The 13738-nt window shown below is 35.4% G+C and overlaps 1 protein-coding gene across 2 annotated transcripts in view; it reads right to left on the bottom strand.

Annotated features, from left to right (window-relative positions):
* Nucleotides 1–13738, bottom strand: part of LOC140727831 (interleukin-1 receptor accessory protein-like 1) — a 1400327-nt gene that overhangs the window by 1264721 nt on the left and 121868 nt on the right. The gene's annotated exons all lie outside the window — the stretch shown is intronic.

Genomic DNA, 13738 nt, shown 5'->3' with positions numbered 1-13738 from the left:
TTAATATGTTGGAGTTGCATTCAGGATAGTGAGGGCCAGCTTTAATAGCTCAGAGAAGATAACAAAGGACAATGGATGACTGCATATTGGGAACATACGGCAGATGACATAAGAAATCCTTACATATTGTAATAGCCCTGTGAATCACATTTGAACAGATTTTGCTGCTTTAAAAAAAAAGCCAACTATATTAATTTTCTTTTCAAGTCAAGTCAAGTTTATTGTCATTTAACTATATACATGTATACCGTCAAACGAGACAATATTTCTCCGGACCAGGGTCTAATTTTCCATTCATAATTCTACTGGAATGTGAACTGGCCTTAGAAAAAATAAAGTCCCCACTATATGTTTGACTATTATAATACTTAAGGACATATTACAGTTGTCTTGAAAAAGTGTCTTGAATGAGAAGAATTGCAAACTTAACAGTTCTCTGCAGATCAGCAGCAGAGTACAGCAAGATTCATGCTAAGTTAAAAACTCAAAATTAGCATCTCATATTTGTGAAATTTGAATTCAAAGAAGCTGACACGCCATACAAGTGACAACCTGAGAAATGGTGTGAACAGTTTGAATAATAATAGGAGCAGTTTAAAAAAAAGCAACCAGAATAATTTGTATAACTCATATTAACTAAATTTTGAACACTGAAAAATTAGGCATGTTAGGTGAATTAGACTAAGGACAGTTGACAACTGCAAGTTGGGAATGTACAGTAGACTAAATTTGAGGAGAATCACTCTGCTAAGTTAACTGAAGAAATCAGTTTAAGTAACTTAGGCAAGCTTGTGGCTGTACTCAGTAACGCCATGTGTGAACATTGACTCCATCTTCTCATACATTTTGCTTACTGTGATTTCCTTAAATGTCCAAAAATCAACCTGCTAGTCTTAAAGTGAACTCATCGACCAAGTTTCTGAGCGGTAGATAATTCCAATACAATTCCCTAGAGCAGCATTTCCTCCTACTTTCAGTAAAATGATAGATAGATAGATAGATAGATAGATAGATAGATAGATACTTTATTCATCCCCATGGGGAAATTCAACTTTTTTTCCAATGTCCCATACACTTGTTGTAGCAAAACTAATTACATACAATACTTAACTCAGTAAAAAATATGATATGCATCTAAATCACTATCTCAAAAAGCATTAATAATAGCTTTTAAAAAGTTCTTAAGTCCTGGCGGTAGAATTGTAAAGCTTAATGGCATTGGGGAGTATTGACCTCTTCATCCTGTCTGAGGAGCATTGTATCGATAGTAACCTGTCGCTGAAACTGCTTCTCTGTCTCTGGATGGTGCTATGTAGAGGATGTTCAGAGTTATCCATAATTGACCGTAGCCTACTCAGCGCCCTTCAATACCTTGCAAAATGCAAAGGTATTTTGATCATGAGGATATCACTTCTCAATGTAGATTTCTGATGGGGAATTTAATTTGCTAAGGAAACTCGATTAAAGTCAATCGCAAGTAAATTAGACATGGACTTCAAAGTAAAGAGAGCTTTATTCATGATATCATGAGGTATGGAACTGCTAATAGTGGGTTTTGAACTCCAAATATTACAGAGAGTACAGCTCCTTTTATACAGAGAGTACAAATCGACTGAAAAACAAAGGCTGTTCGATTAACCTTATGCATTACAAAAGATAAACTAGGTTCACAAGCAGTTCTCTTGTGATAACCTATACCTATAGCAACAGCCAAAAATTAAAAATCCAGTCTGGTATACAACTCTGTATTAAGACTTTGTCTCATATCCTTGATACCAGTTCTTGTAAGATAAGCATCTGCAAGTATTTATTCCAAGACTTGCCTCTGCTAAAAACCAAGGCCATATCTCTCACAAGCTAAATGGCAAACTGGTTTCCATAGTCAGAAGCCAATATTAACCCTTTGTCTATCAAAATCTTTAACTTGCAATATTTTCCTCCACAATTTCCGACCAAAATAGCTATTAGAATCCAATTTGCCAAGCCATCTGTCGCACACATTTTTTAATGGAATTATGCTTTGCTCTTCTCAACTCCAGACAGTTTAGAGATTTTCTATCTCTTAACCCTGGAACCCACCTAATTCAAACTAATCACTTCTAGCACAATTATATCTTTTCTTAAGAGCAAGAAAACTGTTTTCTAGATGATGCCTCACCAAAAGTGATTTTCAAGGCTACTATATGCTGACACTCTTGCAATAAAGGTTGCATACTACTTTTGTATAAGCATGGTCAAGGTTCAGTTACAATGACATACAAGTCCTTTTGATTCTAACAGTTAAAGTGTTGCCTATTAATTGGTAAAATTTCCACAATTTCTGTAAATCAGATGAATTGAAAATCTATTGATATACAGTGGATTCTGGTTAATTGGACTATTGGTTAATCGGGCAGCCATTTATTTGGGACAACTATTAAGGAACATAAACTAATTAAGGAAATAGTGGGGATTTCCTTCATTTGGGACACTATGCCTCTTAACTGAGACAGGAGACTGTTGCCAAATAGTTTCTAACTAGTGTCTGTTGCATGCACTTGTGTGGTTGTTAGACACTACACCATGAAGAGAGTGAACAGTTTTTGAATAGCAACAGTTGTGTGTGCTAGTGTTCAAAAAGCAGTGATTTTTTTCACTGATAGTTGGCAAGAATTAGCAGAAAAACAATTCAGAACTGTTTCGCTCACTGCAGTGTCAAGCATTCAGGCTTGAAGATGCATGAAATGGCGTGAGTGAAAATGAAACAATTTCACTATTTCAGTAGGTTAGGACCCATGAAGAATTTGAAGGTATCAACAAACACCTTGAATGTTACAATGAAAGTGAAGATTTGGAGGAGGTTTCTAACTTGCATCAGTCGCATGCATTTGTGCAGCCGTCAGACAATACAACATGCTTTGAAGTTTTTCAATAGGGTCAATTGTGTATGGTTGTGTTATGTCATTAACTTGGGCAACCAACACAAAATTAAAAAGCAGTGATTTTTGACACTACCTCATGCAGGAAGGCGATGAAGGTAGTCCGTTATCTGTACTAAGTGGTTGTGCTGATTTTGTTCATTTACAATCAAAAGAACATGGCAGTGGACAATGGATAAATTCCTTTGTCAATAATTATTAGGAACTAATATACAATTTTGTAGTACTGTGGTAGTATTTGTAGCATTCTAATTTGTTCTGTATTTCATTTAAATACATAATTTGTGACTCAGTTAAATGGTAATTTGTTTTTGTTAAACTATTTCCTTGAAATTTCGGCCAATTGATACAGCCACTTAATTGGCTTAAAATAAGCTGGTCCCGACTGTCTCAGTTAACCGGAATCTTGTACTTGTACTTGTAGGTGTAATCTGAATTTATCTCCTTCAGACATGCAGACCCATATATTTATATCTGTACTTTTGCAATAAAATGTAAACAGGTCGCCTTTTCACAATCAGTCGATGGATAAATGGCATTACTGACTCAATAAAGGTTAAGAATTTTGTTTGGAATTTTTTTTAAACTTGATAGACCTCTATGCAAAATGCTTTCATCTACAGCAGTTCCATCCTTCAGTAAAGCTTTTTTTTTCAACATCATGGTGTATCAAGCACTAAAAAGATTAATAATGAAACATCTATTTTTATAGCAATATACATCAAGTATATTCTAATAAATTATTTCATCAAATCTCTCAATTGTTAGGGTCCTCTATGACAATGATTGCTTTTCAGAAATAGCTACCAAATAGATGTAATTTGTTCAGATTTTCAGTTTTGAAAGAAAGCATAAAGACCTTCAGCATCAAAGGTCCCTTAGTCAACATCAAAAACAGGCCTGCCATTAAAAATTGAAACATTTTCCCATGGTATCAATTGGTAGAGTTCGCTATGCAGCTGTTTTGCTACCTTATTATTTGTGTTGTTTTCAGCCAGCGTAAAGACAGATGGATCTTAAAAATAATTTGTTGATAATAGATAATCACTGAGTTTGATTACAAGGGTAACTAGAGTGAGTGACACTGAGAATAAATAAGACAGATTGGGTGGAAAGACTGAACAGTAATTTTTAGAATGGATTGATATCTAATGTTAAAGAGCTGGAAGAAAAAAAATGCAAGTTATTGTCATACAAATGCAGCATGTATACATTTATTATCACACTTACAGGTAATGAATTAATGTAGCTTAAGTTGACAGTTCAGTTAAATTCAGCACTGCATCTATTGTAAACTTTCAATGAAAGTTCAATTTCTTTCATAATATCTTTCACTTACGGTGCATTTTAGATTAAAAAAATGGTTTAAAAATGTACTTATAACACCTTTAATGATCTTGGGGCATTCCAAGCCAGAGTTTATGACGAGATTGGTATTGTTGTTCTGTAAGAAGTATAGCAATGAGAAAAAATGTTTTAAAAAATTGAGGTGACAATGTAGGAGAACATCATTTTTCAAGCTAAAATGAAACTTTAGAGAAATAAACCTGCTTCACAAAGGAAACCATATAAAATACAAATCAAACATAGATTTTACATCAGTAAACAATTTTAACCAATTTACACTAGATGATGAATTTACAAGGATAATGTAGGTGACTTCTGAGTTTGGGGAAAACATTTCCTCCTGTTTGGTATCAGAGTTGCTCTAACTTAAGAGTCAGATCGTCGTTGATTCAAGGCTTGCACAAGATCTTCTGATCAGAATCTAAACTGACACTTTAGGGCAGTTGTAAGTGATTGCTACATGATTAAAGGAGCTAGTCTCCTTTTGAAATGATAAACTCATACAGACATTAAAAAAATCCTTTGGCATCAATTCTTGGAAGAACAAGGGAGCTTTCCTCATGTCCTGGTTAATGTTCATCCTTCAGCAAACACCAGCAAAGCAGTTTGTTCATTTATTGCATTGCTCTACATGGGTTCTTGTTATTTTATAATGATTGTTTCTCTTACTTAACAGGAACTGTACTATACCTCAATAACAGTGAATGCTTAGGGACATGGAAGTAAAAACTGTAAGGTTTTCCATCTTCTGAATAAACTCCTGTCAAATGTAACTAATGCCATACTGATTAACCCCACTCAAAATGTTGGATGAATATTTAACAAAGGACAAGACTGCACATTTATTAGATAAATGCAAACTACTATTGATCAAATTCTTTATGGAACTAGTTATCAACAAAATGAAGTAATGCAAGGTGCACAATTAGATTTGAATCCTGTTGCAGGTCTAATGACTTGTGAGCCAAATCTCATTTTTGTTTACGCTTGTCATTCAACTTCTCCAGGATATACTGAGTAACTGTGAGAAGAAATTTGAGTTCCAGCTGCCTGCTGGCAATTTTTCAACAGACAAATTCTGGGAGTGAACTCTAACCATTTCATTGCAAAGTGATCCAAATATCTGAAAGGTGATAACACAATGTTGGCACGGAGTCAGATTTGCGTTTGTAGGGGATACTCAGAATTTTGCTCTGACAATTCAAAGCAGTAAACCCAAAGAGATGAGCAAGAAGCAAAATTCAACCAGGAATTTTCTTGGATTTCCTGTAGCTTCCAAACTCATTGAACAGATGTTGGTTATCAGTAAAGTTATCAATTTTTAACAGTTTTATCAGTACCTTAGAAACAGTTGGTTAACTTTAATATGAAATCTACACATTTCAAGAAAGTTACCTATAGCAGATTTGTAATTGATCACTGGTGTGTATGAGATCAGGAACTACTTCAAGTTTCAAATTCCAGATCAACCAGTAGGTTTCTCTCTCAGCTGGACAGCAAACCTCACTTCTCCATATTCAGTGAACAGTGGCAAGCTCCATAGATGGATTTGTGCTTGCCCAGAACTTTGGATAGGAAAAGTGAAGTTATTTATACTAATTACTAAATTTGACATGTAAAATCATGAGAGAATTTTATAATCTAGATTTTTTCCCTCAGAACTTAATATCTAAATCTCTTAAAATTCTAATCTCTGTTTGAACGTTTGATGGCTCTGGGTCTGTATTCCCTGGAATTCAGCAGGATGAGGGAGGATCTCACTGAAACCTTTCGAATGTTGAAAGGCCTAGCTGGAGTAGATGTAGAAAGGATGTTTCCCATGGTGAGAGAGTCTAGGACAAGAGGCCACAGCCTCAGGATAGAGGGGCGCCCTTTCTAGATCTTTTCCTCAGAACTTAATACCTAAATATCTTAAAATTCTCATCTCTGTTTGAAATACTCCTATAATAGATTCTATTTTGCATTTTCTCATAATCTCCTCCCGCTCTACCAAATTTTGAACTGTGTCACCAACCCCCCCCCCCCCCACTGCATATACTAAATTATTACTCGATTTTCCTTTGTTTGATAAGGCTCCATGGACACTTCAATATTAAAGCCAGCATGCAAATACAATTTATAGTTTTTATTCAGTTCCTGAAAAAAAAATTCAAAATTACACCCTTTTATTAGGCCTAAAACAAACACAGTAAGAGTCAGTTCAGCAGGGCAAAGGGCCCATACCTACATATGTGGGTCACTGCTCCATTGATTCAGACATTTTAAGCAGCCCAGCAGTCCAATTAAAGTGAGAAGCGTTCTTACACAAATGCTAAAATGGGGTCTCAGTTCATTTCAGATGAAAATTGGGAAATTTGTTAATCTAGTCAGAACTTGCAATGTACAGTTTCAACCTGTTAATGCCAGCCTTGAACAACATAACTAATGATCCCTGAAAAACAACAGGATTCCAATTAATTGCTTCCAGCACCCTCCTGGATACAACCGTAGGCCTCAGTTCAGGCAGATTTGATTCCACAGTTTGTGAAATTAAATGGCTCATTGAAATCAAGAAGCTGGTGTGCATCTTGGATTCAAACAGGATTCAAGTTCCACTGCCAAATTTTACTTCTTTATTGAGAGAATACAGTGCAGAGAATTTCCAAAACATGGTGTTCTCTTCCTTCGTTCTCTCATCAGCCATCTGTGATTTCAAGACAAAGTGTTCACTGATATTGTCCTACTTCTGAGGGTCCTCAAACATGTTTGTTTTGTGCTTTTTCAAAAAAGCATGACCATTAGTGAAAATTTCCTTTTGTTCCTCTGAAAAGATTTTATCATGGACACACGACTCCATTGATTGAATTGCTGAATGCGCGCTTTTTCCTATTATGTACAAAACTTAACCTCAACCAGAATCGGCTCTGCGCGGTTCCACTGTTCATGCGAAACATGTTCCTTGTGAATCCCCTGGATAATTTAAATGTTGATGGGTGACATTTGGGAAAACAGCTTGAATCAGATTATGAAGTAGTGCAACATTTTGGAATTTTAATTGAAATCTGTGAAAATTTCTATTTCATTGAAATCATTGCTGTTGAGTCTTGGTATTTAATTTCCCTCCTTCCAATTAAACATGAACAGACCTTCTTAATAGACCTGTTAAAAATGCTTGAGTGGGTGCCGCAGTAGCATAGCAGTTACTGCAATGCTATTACAGCTTGGGGTGTCAGAGCTTAGATTTCAATCCCTATGGCATTGGCAAGGAGTCAATATGTCCTGTCTGCAGAGGGTGTGGGTTTTCTCTGAGTGCTCCACAGTTTCCTCCCATGGTCCAAAGACGTGCCAGTTAGTAGGTTAATTGGTCATTGTAAATTGTCCCGTGATTAGGCTAGAGTTAAATCAGGGGTTGCTGTGTGGTGCGACTTCAAGAGCCAAAAGAACCCATTCTGCACTGTATCTGAGTAAATGTCAGTGTTCATAAGCAGTCATTTAATATTTTCCACAATATAAGATGTTTTAATACAGACTTTCAATTCATCTGTTTTAGAGTCACTTGGAATGACTGGTAACATTTGATAACAATCTCCAGTGAACTCTAAAGTTACACCTCCTATTAATTTTTAACATCTTGCAATGTTCATTCTTATTCTTCAATGGGCAACTTGTGAGGCAATACATATGTTAATAAGTTTATAATCTTTTTGTAAGGTTTTACTTTTACAGTTCCCCTAACAATGTTACATATTGGAGTCACCACATCTGTCAAATTTACAGGGAGTATATAAACCCTGTAATAGGGGAGGGGGTGTCCATTAGGCAATGGAGGTCCTCTATGGGCGTTTTAAAAGAGTTTAGTACCTCCTTTCTCTAAAACTAACATACATGCAAAATTTCACATTTCAAGCCTGTTTCGTTTCTGTGTTTCCACAGGACACATATCTTATTGTACAGTTTTAAATTGATCTAAAGATGAGTGCAACTTCTAATAATTAACTAAACCTTGACTATGCATTGAACAAATGGAAAATAAAGCACGAGTTGCCTAAAAGTGAGTGGTGAATGAGAGCCATTGGCCTGGTATTTATTATTAAAATCCTTAGACAATTTAAGAGACATTCACCCTTGAAGTGTGGTGCTAATGCGAATGGTGTTAAAACATGTAGGCAGGCTGAATCCAATATTACGGTGCAAACTAAAGTCATGGTTACACAGAGGGGATTCCTTTAAGAGCAATTTAAACTTCACTTAGCTTGGAAACCAAGTCGGCACTGGGAAAAAGTGGGATTGAAATTGTACTGATGCTAAATTTAAGAGTATGAATCCATTCCTGAGATATATGCCCAATATGCCTTTAATAAATAGTACAATTCTATTAAAATACATAGTCTCCTGTAGTCTGTGCAAAGCGAATTAAATTCTATTTTACTGTTTCCATAAGACTGCAATATAGATGGTCAAAGGTTCATTTTATCATCAAAGTATGTATGCAGAATACAACTCTGAGAGTCATCTTCTCCAGATAGCAACAAACAAAGCAAAACCATAGAAGTTGTTGAAAGAAATCAACCCCCACCGCACAAAAAAAATCTTGCAAACACCAAACCTTCAACCCCTCCCTCATACAAAAACAGATCACCCGGTGGGAAAATGGCAGATAGATCATCAAATCCCAAAGCTGTCCCTCGCAAAACAACATATCGCCTACACAGGAAAAAAAGCAGCAGCAATAACATTAAACCCCCAACCCCCTCTCTAATGCTAAATGTAAAGCTAAATGATGATTTTATTCTGTACATGTCTATAACACAGCCATTCTACAGTATTAAATAAAGATGTCACGGAAGGTGGATAAGGCTTTTTATATTTATGTTCCATAAATGGAGATCCCCAATGGCAAAATTCAGGCTATAAAAGGGCAAAATAAAGCCCAGGAGTAAACAGTTTCGTGGCAACATCATTTCACAGTTTGGTGTGCACCACATTTATTTCATTGATCCTCTATTTCAATGATCAGTTGTATCCAAATTTGCATTGATACATTTCCAATTTGCCATTTTACTATAATGCAATACAGTTTGATTTGGAATCTCATTCGACTTACTTGAATGTAACTTGTCATTTTATGCACAGCTTTCTGCTTCTAACTAAACAAGAAGTTTCAAATTCTGGACACCTGGAAAGGTTAACCAGAATGGGAACAGCAGCGGCCCATGCACAGTTAACTTTGCCTGTCATCGTCTGAGGTTCACCCCACACTGCAGCTTATTTCCCACAGCTTATCCATATCTTGTGCTACTTTAATTTGGAACAAATGATCTTATAGATATTGAAATGCAAGCAGCAAAGAATGTGATGTTTAGATATAAATAATACACTTCTTGCAGCTAAGATTTGAATGAACTATCATATAAATTTGCTTATTTATCTTTGCACATCATTACACAACAAAAATAAAGAAAAATCTTCATTGTACTTTGTGTATGCATATGCATGGTTTCTCATGAAAATCCAGAAGCTGCCATCACTGCATCTCCATGGGACGCTGTCACTAACATGCAGAGGTCAATGAACTGATAGGAATCTACCTGTTGAAAAAATATTCAATATGTTCCATTTTGCTACGTGATTTATAGCTGAGATTTTAATGCCATATTAGACAACCAGAATCATTAACATCTAATCTTCTCTTTATGGACTTTCAATAACACAGATTGCTTCAGAATATTTATTTGCATTCTGAAAACTGCTTAGAAGAGTAATCAAATATAGTTCATTTTACTTGCTATTTGGTTGTCTCTTAGTATTCTTCAAAATAATTGGCTTCTTAGACTCTTTGATAATTAAATTTGTGCCTGACAAACATCAACATAGAGTAGGAATCTATTCCATTGGCACTGGTAGATTTTACTGACAGAGCTCTTTTAAAATCAGTAATGAACACTGCTGCTTTGCCTCCAGCAGCAAACTCGGATTCAGGATCTTGAAAGCTCCCTTCATAGTTGCATCTACACTAGTTATTCTCTGTCCCTGACTCCAAAACCCTTAGCATACATAGGGCTCAAAAGCACACCCTGTTCACCAAATATTACTTAACCAGTGTCCAAAACAATTTTTCTCCACCTTTATTTGCAATCAATACTGCATGTGTTTGGATCTCACTTTATGTGAGAAAGCAGCTTCGAGTGAGAATTAATCTTAAGGTGCCAAAATTAATATTGTGTTCCCAAATTTCAAATTCATTAAGAACTTGTACTTATTTTCCTTCCTTCTTTAATCCCCATGCCATTAACTTTCAGGATGTAGTATCATGAAATCCTATAACTGTATCATGACAATTTCTTCCATTTTAACCTAAATATGAAGTCTGTCCTGCATATAAACTCTCTTTGTCTCCAGATTATTGGCAAGGACAGGACTATCTGTTTATGTCCTTTGAGATTAATGACCTGACAACACTCACCATCTAGATTCAGATGAAAGGAATTGCTATTATTTAAAGAATAATTCCATGACCTCGGGAGGGAAAGGGAAGCATAATTTGCTTTCATTAGACTGAGTTTTTTTTTGTTTTGAGTACTTCAGTAATGGGAGAACTTGGCATAATGGAATGCTGCTTTTTCTGATACATCCTGCGAATTTTTCCAGAAATAAAGTTACTTCTTTCTCAGAGCAAATATCACGTTTGAATTCCAAACTGAATATAATCCACTTCTAGCTCATTTTTAAGCAGCCTTAATGCAACAAAAGATTCTTTGTAATTACATGCCACAATACACTACATCATGTGTGGTGTATGGAACACACATCTTCTATTAATTAAAAACAAATGGTAATTAAGTAATTAAAATATTAAAGCATACTGCCACTGAGGAGTGTGCTAATCCAATTCTTAACTATTAACTGGTTAGAAAGGCACATCTGACCAAATGTCAGGTCTTTTACTTCATCAACACAGCCAGCTCAGCATGAAATATCAATCCATTTCAAATGCAAATATCCCAAGGGCACCCATTACATAAGAAGTCCACTCAGCCATTCAAAACAAAAGCCAAAAGAGTATGATTGATAGATTCAAGAATATCTATTAACCTTCTTACATGGGCTTATTTCTCTAGGGTTTCCCAATCTAACTTCACTCACTTCAGCTAAATGGAAAGAACACTATGTTATGACTGCATGTGTGACCCGAGGATAGAGTTTTAACAATTTGTAGAGTATTTTTTTCCAGAATCCAGTGTATCTACATCTGCTCTTTTCATTGTTCTTCTTATAAATTTCACCAAGAGAAAGGCCATTAGGCTGAACGAGTTCAAGCAGGCAAAGTATCAAAGAATACTTTCAGTCCCATTTCTCTGAATGTTCCTACAGTCCTATAAATAATTTCTCAGATTGCCAGACCAGTTGCTTCAGCCACTATTGCAGGTTGTATATTACAGATGATCACTACACGTTTTCCTCTTAAACCCCTGTAATTTTTCCCTAAAATTTTAAGCCTGAGACCTCTGATCATTGAATCATCTATTAATGAGAATAATGCTTTTTATTTCTGATTTTCCAAACTCGTTCATAATCATTCAAAATTACATCAAACCCCTTGTTTGAAGACAATCCCAGCTCCCCCAGTCATACATTTTACGTGAAACCCCTCATCGTTGGAACCATTCACTTCTACATCCTCTCTGGGAGCTTTAGAGTCTGACAGATTAACAACAGAACATTTTATAAACTGATTAACCCTGATAATATCCAAAAATATATTTCCATTGCAGAATTAACTAATCTGCAATTAATTTTGATTAATTTGCTCATAATCAAAAATTTTTGAAAACTCTTGCTATGAATCTAACATAATGTCTCTTAATATTATAAATCTATGTTTAAATAATTTGAATTTTTTGTTACTCTCTCCTAGATTTCCAAATCAATAATTCAATGGTTATGAATAAAGCAGGCAATAACTGCTCCTCATTTTCCAGGCAAATCATGATAGCTGAAATTCTGATCTGGCAACATAAATTGGTGATCAAACAAATAGAGACAGGACACATGAGCACAATTTAAGTGCACAAATAGCATATTACTTCTTTTGGAAATTCTGCACACACCTTTTTAAAAATTGCACATAGCAACATGTATATTATTTGCATATTTCAAACTCCAGCTTGTCTCAGACTCAAAATCCAGTTTACAAGTATGTATATGTCCAGGTGCAGTGAAAAACTTACTTGCATCAGCATCATCAAGGAGAATTATTGGCATAGACATGATACCAAAAGAAATTAAAGATGTTTGCAAGGGAACAGAAGGCATTTAAAGCTAGTTTGCTCCAAACTTCACAGAATAAAAATGTTTCCAGCTTGGATGAAGGGCACTTTTCTAATAAAGTACATATTTCCAATCCGATCTCATTCACCTACCCTCTCTATGACCCTGCACATTCTGACCTGTCAGATTCTAATGCATTTCCCAAGTAAACCTGTGCCTGTGCCTACTTCCTGTGACAATGGATTCTAGGTCCAAACAACTCAATGTAAAAATGTTTTCCCAAACACTTCCATTCTGAATCACCTGTCTTATAACCTTTCCGCTAATGACAATACGTTCTATCTACTTTGACAATGTTTTAACATTTTAAATGCTTTCAGAACACTTGCAAATTCCAATATTCATCCCAACCTCCACTCTACACACAAAACTCAAGCTCCTCATCGCTAGCCTCTTTTTTATTAAATCTCTTCTGCACCTTCTCCAAGACCAGGCCTATAACATCTTTCCTAAAATGCAGCAGCCAGGGCTGGCTACAATAGTCTGATGCAGCTGAATTACTATTTCATCAAGATTCAGCACAACATCTTTACTATTTCTAACAGTTTACATTCATTTAATCCCAGATATTTTTGTTTGCATACCTCTTAGTGTTTTTAAAAAAATTATTTCAGCAAAAACATTTTAAGTAAATGAGGCAAAAGTTCTGCTGAAATAAAACAATTAAATCCTAAATGTATTATTTTGTGTATTATGATCTCATGCCATACTGTCAGTATGATTAGGATAATTTTCTAATCAGAAGATAGAGTCATTCACTTGAAGCATATACTGAAAAACTGACTACAATATAATTTTCTGGCAAAATACACTAAGATTTCAATTACAAGCTTCAAGCAAGAAATGTGCCTTGCTGATAATGCCGGGCTTGAAAATGACCCAGTAATTCCTGAAGTATATATTAACATCTAACATCTCTATATTATGCAATAGTCAAAATAAGCATGTGCCTAATGCAAAGCCATGGGTTAAGAATTGTATGTCATTGTGCCACTTCCTTTCAATCAACCATGCTTTGAGAGTTACATGGAATATAAATCATAACCCACATTTCCTCACTAAGTATGCACAATTTATAACTCTGGAACACTCCTTCAAAATTCTATGCTAAGAATTGAATTCTTAGGAATGGAAAGGAAGGGGGAAGATGCCAGACCTAGAAGGTG

Source organism: Hemitrygon akajei, chromosome 5 (genome assembly GCF_048418815.1).
Source record: "Hemitrygon akajei chromosome 5, sHemAka1.3, whole genome shotgun sequence".
Taxonomy (NCBI): domain Eukaryota; kingdom Metazoa; phylum Chordata; class Chondrichthyes; order Myliobatiformes; family Dasyatidae; genus Hemitrygon; species Hemitrygon akajei.
Note: the sequence above shows the minus strand (reverse complement) of the source record. Positions and strands in the feature narration are given on the sequence as shown.